This window comes from Esox lucius, chromosome 7 (genome assembly GCF_011004845.1).
Source record: "Esox lucius isolate fEsoLuc1 chromosome 7, fEsoLuc1.pri, whole genome shotgun sequence".
Taxonomy (NCBI): Eukaryota; Metazoa; Chordata; class Actinopteri; order Esociformes; family Esocidae; genus Esox; species Esox lucius.
In genome coordinates, this window is record NC_047575.1 from 9,800,717 (window position 1) to 9,813,782 (window position 13,066).

Sequence of the window (13,066 nt, forward strand, 5' to 3'; positions counted from 1 at the left end):
AGTAAGAAGAGATGGGATGCAGGTCTCATTCATGTGGGTTCCGGTGCATGCTGGGGTGGCGGGAAACGAAGCAGACAATAAATTAGCAAAGCAGGCCCTGGTGAGGGGGGTGGCGGACGTGGTGGTGTCCTTGGGCAGGGCAGAGGCTAAGGTGGTGGTGTGGAATGAGGTGAGGAAGATGTGGCAGGACCAGTGGAATGTGGACACCAAAGGACGGCACTTGTTCCAGATACAGGGTGAGATTGGGGATGGAAGGAGGGCAGTTAGGAGTAGGAAGGAGGAAAGGATTTTGACTAGATTGAGGGTGGGGCACTGTGGATTGCACGGCACGCTACACATGATAGGGAAGCATCTGACTGGGTTGTGTGACTACTGTGGGGGAGTGGAGACGCTGGATCACGTCCTGAGGCAGTGCAGACTCTATGAGAGGGAGAAGGAGAGGTTGCAACAGGGTCTGAGGGCAGACGTGGTGCACGTGTTGAGTCTAGGATCTATGTTGGGGAGGGGGGTGTTCAGGTGCAGTGGTTAGGTGTCTTTGTGTTCCTAAGAGAAACTGGGTTGGCAGGGAGAATTTAGGTCCTCCCTGGAGCTGACTCACACTCCAGTAAGTGGCGGTAATGCACCAATAGCGTTGGATGCCAACCACTTTAAACCCCACAGAAGAAGAAGACTGGTTGTCCCTGGCATAAATTAGGAAGATACGCCCTGCCCGAGCGGGCAGTATTCACACTAGGGAAGGCTCAGCAACAGCTTGCCAAAGAGCGAGCCGACAGTGTGCACGTAGCATTACTCAGCAGACATACCAAACTTTTTTAACGTCCCTTAACGTCTGTGACTTCCTTATCTTCACCTCCCCCGAAAAAACCCAGGGTCTTGAGGTATGGTAAATAACATACTGTAGTTTCTGATATTTCAGTTATTTGGCTAGCCCCTTACTGTACAGTAGTTAGCTAAATGCAGTACTAGCTCTGTTTAAGTAGCTACTGTACAGTACTAACTAGTTAGTTGGTAAGCTAGCTAGTAAACTGGCTAGCTACATGTGAGAGGCTCAAAATGAGCCGTTTTTGTATATACCCAATAACAACTAGCATTTTCAACTTTCTCAGTTTGTTCAAATTTCTTCATGACATTTCAGTTACTTTTTGGACAATACAATCAATTCTGCACAGTACTGTATCTGATGTTCTTTACCTAGCATTATTGTAACAAGAATAAGAGTGATTAATGTACATTTTGTTCATTTCAAGTTTTTATTGAATTGCAAACAATGTTGCATGTTCATGAAGGTTTTTTGTTTCCACACTGATTGGCTTACAGTTTTTGGATATATATCTTCCCTTGATGGGTCTTAAAAGTAATTTAATTTTGAGTTGATATTCACATAAAAATAAATAATACAGGCTAAAAAGCTGGTTCATCTTTCCGCTGTTCTCCAACATTGTCCCTGTAGAGCTGCTCTTCACTCCAACCCCAGCAGTAGCAAACCATATTCAGCCAGATGAAAGTAAGTGTCACAATGTGCTCCATTAGGATTACAGGCTATAGCTCAACAGCAACAGCATGAAGAGCTCCACACTAGCTGGAGGTCTGGGATTTCCAAGACTACCTGTCATCTAGTGGGACACTAGTGAATAACAACCAACTTCTTGTTGTTTTGGTCTGCAGGTGGCACTGTTCTCATTCCAAAATGCTACTGGCTGTGCATTGCATCTAGCTGGTCTATGGTACTGTAGTCATGAAGCTTAGATTCAACTGGTCTTGTGTGCAATTCAGGTCCAAAATTATTGTCCCCCTTGAGAAATATGAGCCAAAAAATATGTGTAAAATCTGAGAAAGACAAATAAATTAGCTATATATTTTATGTTAAAACAAGTGTGTAAAACCTACATTTCATACTAATGTAATTTCACTTAATTGTTTATACACTCACCTAAAGGATTATTAGGAACACCTGTTCAATTTCTCATTAATGCAATTATCTAATCAACCAATCACATGGCAGTTGCTTCAGTGCATTCAGGGGTGTGGTCCTGGTCAAGACAATCTCCTGAACTCTGAATGTCAGAATGGGAAAGAAAGGTGATTTAAGCAATTTTGAGCGTGGCATGGTTGTTGGTGCCAGACGGGCCGGTCTGAGTATTTCACAATCTACTCAGTTACTGGGATTTTCACGCACAACCATTTCTAGGGTTTACAAAGAATGGTGTGAAAAGGGAAAAACATCCAGTATGCGGCTGTCCTGTGGGCGAAAATGCCTTGTTGATGCTAGAGGTCAGAGGAGAATGGGCCGACTGATTCAAGCTGATAGAGGAGGAACTTTGACTGAAATAACCACTCGTTACAACCGAGGTATGCAGCAAAGCATTTGTGAAGCCACAACATGCACAACCTTGAGGCGGATGGGCTACAACAGCAGAAGACCCCACCGGGTACCACTCATCTCCACTACAAATAGGAAAAAGAGGCTACAATTTGCACGAGCTCACCAAAGTTGGACAGTTGAAGACTGGAAGAATGTTGCCTGGTCTGATGAGTCTCGATTTCTGTTGAGACATTCAGATGGTAGAGTCAGAATTTGGCGTAAACAGAATGAGAACATGGATCCATCATGCCTTGTTACCACTGTGCAGCCTGGTGGTGGTGGTGTAATGTTGTGGGGGATGTTTTCTTAGCACACTTAGTGCCAATTGGGCATCATTTAAATGCCACGGCCTACCTGAGCATTGTTTCTGACCATGTCCATCCCTTTATGACCACCATGTACCCATCCTCTGATGGCTACTTCCAGCAGGATAATGCACCATGTCACAAAGCTCGAATCATTTCAAATAGGTTTCTTGAACAATTCATGACAATGAGTTCACTGTACTGAAATGGCCCCCACAGTCACCAGATCTCAACCCAATAGAGCATCTTTGGGATGTGGTGGAACAGGAGCTTCGTGCCCTGGATGTGCGTCCCACAAATCTCCAACAACTGCAAGATGCTATCCTATCAATATGGGCCAACATTTCTAAAGAATGCTTTCAGCACCTTGTTGAATCAATGCCACATAGAATTAAGGCAGTTCTGAAGGTGAAAGGGGGTCAAACACAGTATTAGTATGGTGTTCCTAATAATCCTTTAGGTGTGTGTATGTGTGTGTATATATGTTTTGCCTCTCAAAAATAGGTTCAGCCAATGGAATCTTATCAATAAACTCAAATAAAATTACATCTACATTGAAATGATTACCTTTTTCAATATGACCTTTTTCAAGTACAACCCTATTTCCAAAAATATTGGGATGCTACGTAAAATGCAAATAAAATCATAATGCAATGATGTGCAAATCATTTATCCCTATATGTATTTTAAATAGTACAAAGACAACATATCAAATGTTGAAACTGAGAAGTCTTATTGTTTTTGGAAAAATGTATGTACATTTTTTATTTGACGCCTGTAGCACGTTACAGGGCAATGTTGGCCACTGTTTACCAATGCCTCAACTCTCCTTTTAACTGTACTCTGTAAGTGTTTGGGAATTGAGGAGACAATTGCTGTAGTTTAGAAAGTGAAATGTATTCCCAGTCTTGCTTAATATAAGATTGCAGTTGCTCAACAGTTCGGGGTCTCCTTTTTCTCCTTTTTTTGTTTCATAATGCGCCAAATGTTATCAATAAGTGACAGGTGTTGAACCAAGATGGCACCGCAGATGGCTGCCTTGGTTAGCTGGCTCGCAATTTTCTCTCTTAAATTGTGTGTTAAATCAGTGTTCTGCGACAATTCTCTGATTGTTTTCTCAAGAGACAAGATCATAAACATCAGGGAAACCACTCCTGTGGATTTATTCCCAGATTTTCTCGTAACATTGAATTACTGGACATTCTGGTCAAAGCTACATCTGCACTTGGTTAAGCAGTGAAATGCCAACGGTGAGATAAACATGCCCGGGCGCTGGAACGCTCTAGGCGCCGTGGACTATGGACTCCGCTACCAGGAATATTCCTTGCCAACGTGCAATCACTTAGCAATGAACTTGACGAACTTCTTATCTTTCGCCTTGTGTTTCACGAAAACGTGGCTGTGTGAATCTTATACCGGACTTTCTGGTTTCTCAATCTGCCAGGCAGATCGTGACACAACTCTCGGGCAAATTCTAATGGAGGAGGAATTTGTTCATACATTTTGCTGGTGTGAAAATGTGACAGTCATTCTACAGCACTGTTTTCCTGACCTGGAATCTTTTTTTATCAACTGCAAACCTTTCTACAGCCCCAGGGAATTCTCATAGTTTATCTTGGTCGGTTTTTACATTCCACCGCTAGCCAACCTGCACAAGACACAACAGCAGCTAGCTGAACAGATTCTCGGGGCGGAGCGGTCATATCTGGACTCCTTAGTTATTGTTCTTGCAACCTAAGCTCCCGAAATATAAACAGTTTATTAAAATCCCGACCGGAGAGGCAGACACACTACAATCAACAGTGCCTATCACGCTGTGCCCTGCGCTGCTCTGGGACTCTCATATCCCGTCAAGGTCCATCTAATACCCACATTCAGGCAAAAACTAAAACTTTCTAAGCCTGTTGTGCGAAGGTGAAAGATGCACTGATTGGGACATTTATAGGTCTGCCAATAATAGTCTGGATTCGAGTTCGCAGTAGTAGGCCATTGGCTAAGCTTGAATGTGGGGCTAGACCTGATTGGCTGTCTGTCTGTCTGTCTACCAACATTAGTCTGCAAGAAGAGCGAGGAGGGTAGATTTTTAGCTTCACAAACGCCAGATAACTTGAGAAAATTAATAAAGTTGATTTCATACTCGATAACCAGTTTGAAACCCTTAATTTGGAGGAGTAACTTGAAGTAAAGCGACTTGGTTCCCATCATTCATGGGATATTGTCATCACTGAAACTGCTGGTAAAAGTAACCACAGGTTTAACGTAGAGTGGTTTTTGAAGAAAATGTGGCGGTAAGCATACAAAAGAAGGCACTTTTCTGTTTTCCATCTGTGAAGATGGTACTTGGTCGAGGACGGGTTACAAAGATTTGAAACATCTTTCTGAGAGGATTGCAAAACATGAGAGCAGCGGGAGTCATCTGGACAATGCTGTGAAATTGGGCTTACTTGGAAGGGTAAAAGTCACAGCCCAATATCTTAGACTGTATGTATGTATGAAGTGTACAGGGAGGAGATAGCCAAGCAAGTGGACGAGACATCATTTGTTGCCATACAAGCAGATGAGACAACTGATGTTTCCTGTAAATCACAAATGGTGGTTGTGTTACGATACATGTTGCCTGACAATACAGTGACAGAGAGGAGTTTTTGGAGTTTGTGGAAGTCAAAGATAAAACTGGACTCGGCCTCTCTAATAGCATCAAGGGTGTGCTGGAACCACTGAAGCTGGGAGAAAAGCTGATTGCTCAGACTTATGATGGTGCGGCTGTAATGAGTGGTGTTTTGTTTGCTTTGGAAGGACTGTATACTTCAGCTGTTCTTTAAAGGGTTGTGGCCATCAAGGGGGCATCGATCAGAATGCAGACAAGATGTTCCCTTTAGATGATTTATTAGTATAAATGTTTCAACAGGCATTGGTGAGTGTGTGGTTCTAAAACAAAGATACAGATACAAATCAGTAAATGAAGACTACATAAATGCCAACTAGCCATTACATGCCTAGCAGGTATATAATAAACAAACACAATTAAGAGATTAAATTAGAGTTTCGTTATACAACTTAAATGCAGTAGTACACCCTCTGCCTGTTCAGAGCTTAAGTGCTGCAAATTCACTGCAGCAATACCCAACATTCTAAATAGCTAAAATATAATGATAAGATTCAGAATGCCTCCTTGATGTAAACAACGTTACACATAGTGCAAGAACAACCTAAATATTTCAAATGTAGATATATATATATATATATAAGGCTTGTAAAGCAACACCTCCATTAATATATATATGCTGCGGTCTAAACAATTAAACATGTGGGCAGTGCGAGGCTCCGCCATTATACAATAAGGAACAGCAACGTGCTGCGAACTCGTTACAGCACAATGAACAAAGCGTCACTTTATAAGGTAAACGAACAACACCCATTTTACTTACTGGTAGTTGCACGCATACAATTGTAAGGACTTGGATATAATGCCAGTAACACTATATAATAATAAGTATAAATCAACCGCACAGTTTTCCAACGTCAGCTCCCTCTTCCTGGTTTTCTTGAAACTGAACTTAAACCATCTTCCTCAGCGAAAAGTCGAGCGCAGTGGCGCTCCTGATTGGCCAATTCTAAAACAGCCAATTTACCTGCCTACAAGGGTCGTCCTTCGTAACAAGTGGAAACGTCTGAGGGGTACAGACACAAATGAAAGAGACATACCCACATGCCCAGTTTGTACACTGCTATGCTCACCAGCTGAACCTGACCTTGCAGCAACTTTGTTCAGCAAGGATGAGCATCCTGAAGGTGTTTTATGCCGATTTAACTGCTTTTGCCACCTTTTTCTCAGGCGCTCCAAAACATGTTGCGGCACTTGCTGAGGCAACACAGAGACGCATTCCAAGGCCACCCGCTGTACGATGGAACTTTAAAAGTAGAACTGTCAATGCAGTTTGGGAAAACCATGCTGCGCTGCTCCTGTGTATGGAGGACATACGCACACAACCAGGATGGGATGAGGCCACCATAAGTGAGGCATATGGCCTGTCTAAAACAACTCAGTGACCGAGCCTTTCTGCAGCTGCAGGATTTTTTTTTCTTCCTTATGCTGGAAGTTGATGTTTTATACAACTCTCTGTAAAAACAGAGCATCGATGTATCTGGGATTAGCAGTGCGTTAACCCGTTTCAAGGAGAATGTCCAGAATATGCGGAAGCAAACTAATAAATGGACTGCCATTGTTCACGATAGAACAGATGAGCCAGGCCGACGAGTAACCAACACAGTGCCGGTGATGAAGGAGGCATGCGACACAGTCATCTCCCAGTTGGAGCAAAGGTTTTCACAAAGTGACCACCTGATCGCTGCCAAGCCAGTTGACAGCTCGCTCTTCCCAAAATGTGTCCTCATTCCCTACATCTGAGCTTGACTGTGTGGCGAAACTGGCCTCTAGGAAACAAGGAAAAGTTGAAGTCTGAGATGAGCACTCTGTACCGACTCTGTCTCTTAAGATCCATCCATGAGATCAACCTAGAGGAGGCTTTTGCTGAGACTGTCACACTGAACATTATCTTAACAACATCTATGACGACATCCGAGTCAGAGAGGAACTTTTCCAGCTTGAAGAGGGTAAACACCTTCACTCGCAATACTATGGGACAGCTGCGACTCAACACATTGGCCGTGTTGTCCAGTCATGTATCAGCAGATACATGACTTAATTCCCAAAGTCATTGAATAGTTTGCCCAGAGGAAGAACCGTTGTGCCACCTTTCTCTTCAAATGAGCCCTCAAATGTATTTATAAAGCACATTTAAAAACAACTTATGTCGACCAAAGTGCTGTGAAGTCAAAACATATATAGCCAACTAAACATATTTATAGGACATGACAAACATAAACAGAACTTCCTACCCATTTGCAGACTCAAATGCTAAAGAAAAAAGATAGGTCTTAGGTCCTCTACTAATTAACGTTGCTACTCGTAGAGAACCTAATATATAAAGGAGCAGCAACAGAAAAGGCACAATCTCCTTAAAATTTCAAACGTGACTGTGGAACGCATAAAAGCAATTTGTTGGATTACCTAAGGATCCTTGAGGAAGAGTGCTGGCTAAGGGGGTCTGAAATATAGGAGGTGCTGATCCATGTAGGGCATTAAAAACAAATAAAAGAACCATAAAATCAATCCTGTATTTAACAGGAGGCCAGTACAGGAGTAATGCTTTCTCTCTTTTTTGTACCAGTTAAAAACCTAGCAGCTGCATTTTGAACAAGCTGAAGGCGGGACAAGGTAGACTGACAGATTCACATGTACAAAGAGTTACAATAGTCCAGATGGGAGGAAATGAGCGCGTGAATAACCGTCTCTAAATCCTTAAAGGAAAGAAAGGGTTTCAATTTGGCAATGGCCCGGAGTTGGAAAAAGCTGCCTCTGACAACAGCATTTACTTGTTTATCAAAATTAAGATCTGAATCAAAAATGATCCCAGGATTTTTTGCATAGCTATGTACATTGTTGGATAGGGGCCCTAAGTTATTAACAATAACCTTGGTGGAATCTGTGGAGCCAAATACTATAAAATCTGTTTTTGTTTTATTTCATTGAAGAAAGTTTTTAGCTAGCCAGTATTTAACATCTCTAAGACAATCAGAGAGTGATTCCAGGGATTTATTTTCATACATTGTTTCCAACAATAAATAATTTAACACCTTAAGAAGAGCTGATTCAGTGCTATGGCATGCCCTAAAACCTGACTGAAATTTGTCCAGAATACGATTTTCATTTAAAAAGGAGGAATGCTGGGGAAAAAATGACTTTTTCTTGAACTTTTGATAGGAATGGCAATTTTGAAATGGGATGGAAATTATTAAGGACAGTTAAATCAAGATTTGGTTTTTTTAGTAAGGGGATGGACCACTGCATGTTTAAAACATGACGGGACCGTGCCATTGATGAGGCAGCTATTTATTATGGACAATATACTGGGACCAATAGTGTCCAGCACTTCTTTAAAAAGGCGTGAGGGAACTGTGTCCTGGGGGCAAGTAGTAGGCTTCATGTGTGAGACTATGTCTATCACATGTGAAAGAGACACAGGTTCTAACTGGTTAAAAAGAGCAGAACATGTGGCTACATCAGAAGGGTTGTGATCTGGAGGTAAGACGCAAGATCTTATGGCACCTATCTTACCAGTGAAGACAGGAAATCAGGAAAAGCAGTAGCAACCGGATGGAAAGCCTTTTTTTATCACACTTAACAAGACTTTATGATTATTAGAGTTGTAAGAGACAATATCAGAGAAATATTTGGCTTTTACTGTTTTAACAGAGAGTTGATATTGAATTAAACAATCTCTCAGAATTTCATATGACACTTGCAACTTGTCCTTTTTCCATTTCCTCTCTGCTTTTCTGCACTCTTGTCTGAGAGTATGGGTAACATTATTTAGCCAGGGCTGAGTTCTAGCTTTCGCTCCCCTCTTTTTCAAAGGAGCAACAGAATCCAGGATGTCAGAGCAAGTGGAATTAAACATAGTGACTAAGCCCTCTGTGCTCAGTCTCAAGGGAGCCTCAATACTGCTGATGAGGGGAGATTCCTTGTAAGCATCTGAGAAGAGTTTGGCAGTGGAAGGGTTAAAAGAGCAAGAGAAATTGCCTGGCAGTTTGCGTTTAGGGTGTAGGCATAGAAGGGTGGGATTAAAAACAACAGGTTTATGATCAGACAAACAAAAATCATCTATCTCAACATTGCAAATAGGAAAACCAAATGACAAAACAAGATCTAGTGTATGGCCAAGCTGGTGAGTAGATTCCATAACTGACTGAGATTAAATAAGTCAACAAATTCTCTAACCATAGGTTTAGCTGGACAGCAAACATGAATATTAAAATCAGAAGATTATCAGAAGTAGGTACAATAAAAGATAGGAAGTCTGTACATTTTTGTATTAAGGAGGTCTATATACAATCGCACGTAGCATTGGACTGGACAGTTCCACCTTGATCAGCTGTACTTCGAAACTTTGGTATGTTTCAACTGACACAGTGCGACACTTAAAACGTTTTTTACAAATAACTGCTAATCGCTGGTCATAGTGACCAGCGATTCTAGGGTAACTAAAAAAATTCACAGTCGCTGGGACAAAGTTCACAAAGAGGACTTAACTCACCGACGTTAATCCATGACTTAGACACAAGCAATAAATCTAATTCGCAAGATAAAAAGAAATCATTCAGAATAAAAGTTTTGTTTGAAATAGACCTTGTCTTTACCAAGGCCATTTTAACAGAGATGTGTTCGGCCAGATGGTGAGTGAAAGCATATTTTATCATCCTGCCTTTCTGGTGCTGGTCCGTGCATTGGGAGTTTTGTAGCTTTACTGGTATGTATCCTATATTTTGAAATGGTTTGTGCCCCACCAAGTTTTTACATATAAAAACGCCACTGGGTACAGAGTGGTGGAAAAAGGTAAACACATTTGGATTGTTATTTGTTAGACATTGTACCGCCCTGTTGCAAGTAACATAACATTTAACCAAACCTGCTGTAACTTATGCTAATCTGTGTGAAACCAATAAACATTGATTTCATTTTATAATGATCTTGACGGATACGTTTCTGAATCTGATGCTGGAGGCAAATCACGAAGAGCAAGAAAAGAAGACAACTGAAGAACTCAAAAGAAATAGAGGGTTTATTTTAAAGCAATCTAAAAACAACATAACATAATAATAAAGCTAATCAGACAATAGTGATTGACATCATGATTCTAAAATACAACTAAATGACTTATTATGAGACTGTTAAGACATTGTACATGTATTTGCTTATTAAGAAGACATTGTCCATGAAAATACTCAATGTCATGTATTCCAATTCATTAAGAGTTTTCATTTCTCATGGTTTCGGCAACCCCAAAGGCTTTCAACATGGGATTAAACTGCAGCAGCTGCTCAGTTCATTCAGTTATTTATTATGTTTGTGGTTTTGCAAAGTTACCGAAAGTATTTAAATGTTACCCACATTTTAAATCTTATGTACAGTTAGTGCATTTTACCAAAAAGTCTAATAATTAATAAAAAAGTGGTTGACATTGTGTGAACTAAATCGCTGAAATTAAATGACTTGTTGTCAAACATTCCACATTAAGTCATTAAAGTGGAATGTTGTAGATGAGAAGTTTGTGAAATTAGGAGAAAGTGGATTTGCTACACCAACCTATATTTTCAAGGGCAGGTTTTTTCCCCAAGAAGTGAAAGTAAAGCTCCCAAAACCTCACACAGTTGGAGGCTAATCCAGAAAGAGCTCCAAGCTGGGGCGAGGTTAGGGTAAGACCATAGAGCTTCCTGGAGTCGAGTGTAGTGGTCAATGTTCCCAACTCTGAACCACACTGTCGTCAGGTTTGAGCCCTGGTTTGGCTAATTGCCTGTGCTTTCCTCTCTCTCGAAACGTTTCTCCCTCGAGTCTGCATCCTACTGTCCTGTCATGGAACTAGTCCTTAGTTATTCTCCTGACCAATGTCAGCAAGAAAATTAGTTAGTATCTGTCATTTACAGCCCTGTTTTAAATTCCTGTTGCATTCAAGATGCCTTCCTGTCTTGATTTCTACTGACGACTGCCTTCGATTACTTTTACCTTCTCCTAGTTCCCTCCCACTCACACGGCAGGTTGACCTCATCTTCACTAGATGCTGTTCGTCGACTTATCTCACTGAAACCCCCCTCCAGCTGTCTGATCACTGCTTTGTTTTGTTTTCTTTTTCTATCTCCTAAATCCAAACCTACCCAGACCGTAATGTTAACTGCTTTGCAAAGAAGTTTCATGACACCTGCACCTCATTCACTAAGCCTACTGAGTTCACTGGTCTCCAACACATAGTTCCTCTACCCATTCACTTTTTCCCTGCTGTGCTCTCTAGATGAATTGCTGCAACTATTGATGTCCAGTTGGATAAGTGACTGCTCAATGATTTCACATTTACTGTACATTTTAGTCAATCATCTAAATTTGAACCACCATCTCAGCAATTGAAAATAGATCCAGCAACTAGAAACTTGAGAAGATGTTTATTTTTTTGTTCAGGTTGTCATTGTGTAGCATATAAGGAATCAACCAATTAATGCTCATGTATATGCAAAGCAGAAGTAACAATTCTGAAAAGGACCCTGCATTAAAGTAAGATGGAAAATATGGTTCTCTTTCCAAAAAATTATTAAAGAACCTTCCTAATATTGTTCTTAGTACATACCACCCTTGACCCATTGCAGTTTGGATGCTGCCCAACAAAGCAGCCATTGCCACAACACTGCACACCGCCACCATCTCTCCTGGACAAGAGGAACACCTACGTGAAAATGTTTCTTGGCTACAGCTTGGCTGAGGCTTACAACACAATAAGGCTTTCAACACAATAATGCACTCCATGTTTGCCAGGAAACTTGAAGACTTGGGACTGGACCCAGGGCTATGTAACTGGATCCTCAAACCCCCAACACTGTATCCCTAGTTTGCAGTTGAGTTTGCAGTTGAGTCTCCCACTATGCCACAGCTATATACATTTACTCACTCGCTCCACCACAAAAATCATCTATGTTACTGGGTGTTTCAACAGCTTATTAGTGTCAGCCTCGAGTAGGATTTAGCCACATGTTCTGCTCTTTTTAACCAGTTAGAACCTGTATCTCTTTCAATAATAATGGCATTGCCTGACAATGCTCTTGGTAGGCAAGACAATAACACACAAAGACAGGGGAAGCAGAGGGAACATATATACTGGGGGGAATGATGAGAATGAGGACCAGGTGCGCTAAACAAGACAACAGGTGAGATGAATAGATGAGATGGGCGGTGGTGTTAGAAGACCGGTGACGTCGCTGGAGCCTGCCTTCTGCAGGGGGAGGAGAGGCAGCAGAGGGCGCAGTCGTCACAATTAGCCAGTAAAAGGCTTACTAGTATCTACTAACTTACTACTTGGAAGTCTTTACACTGCCAAAGCTACTTAATTTCATTTTTCTTTCATTCATGAATGACATTGATACAATAACTATCAATACAGGTGACGATAACTGACATTTTCGTCAAGTGAAAAGACGAGCATATTGTGTAAACTCCTACTCTTTTGTTGCCCAAGTGGTTTTGATCTAGTTTATACTACCCCAAAGATCATACACGGACACGTACTTTGAAAATCCACCAGAAATAATCGCAGTACTGTGTAACCATAAACAGTTTTTGTTTAAGCTTACTATAACATAGCTACTGAAGGTTGTAGGCAGCTAAGTTTTTGTCTATTCGGAAAAAAGTTCTAATGCTTAATTTGTTTTGACAAGATTTGAACACGAGACCTTATGTTTGCAGGTCTGCTTCTCTAACCACTACACTATTTTACAAGGGTCTCTCATTCAGTGACAG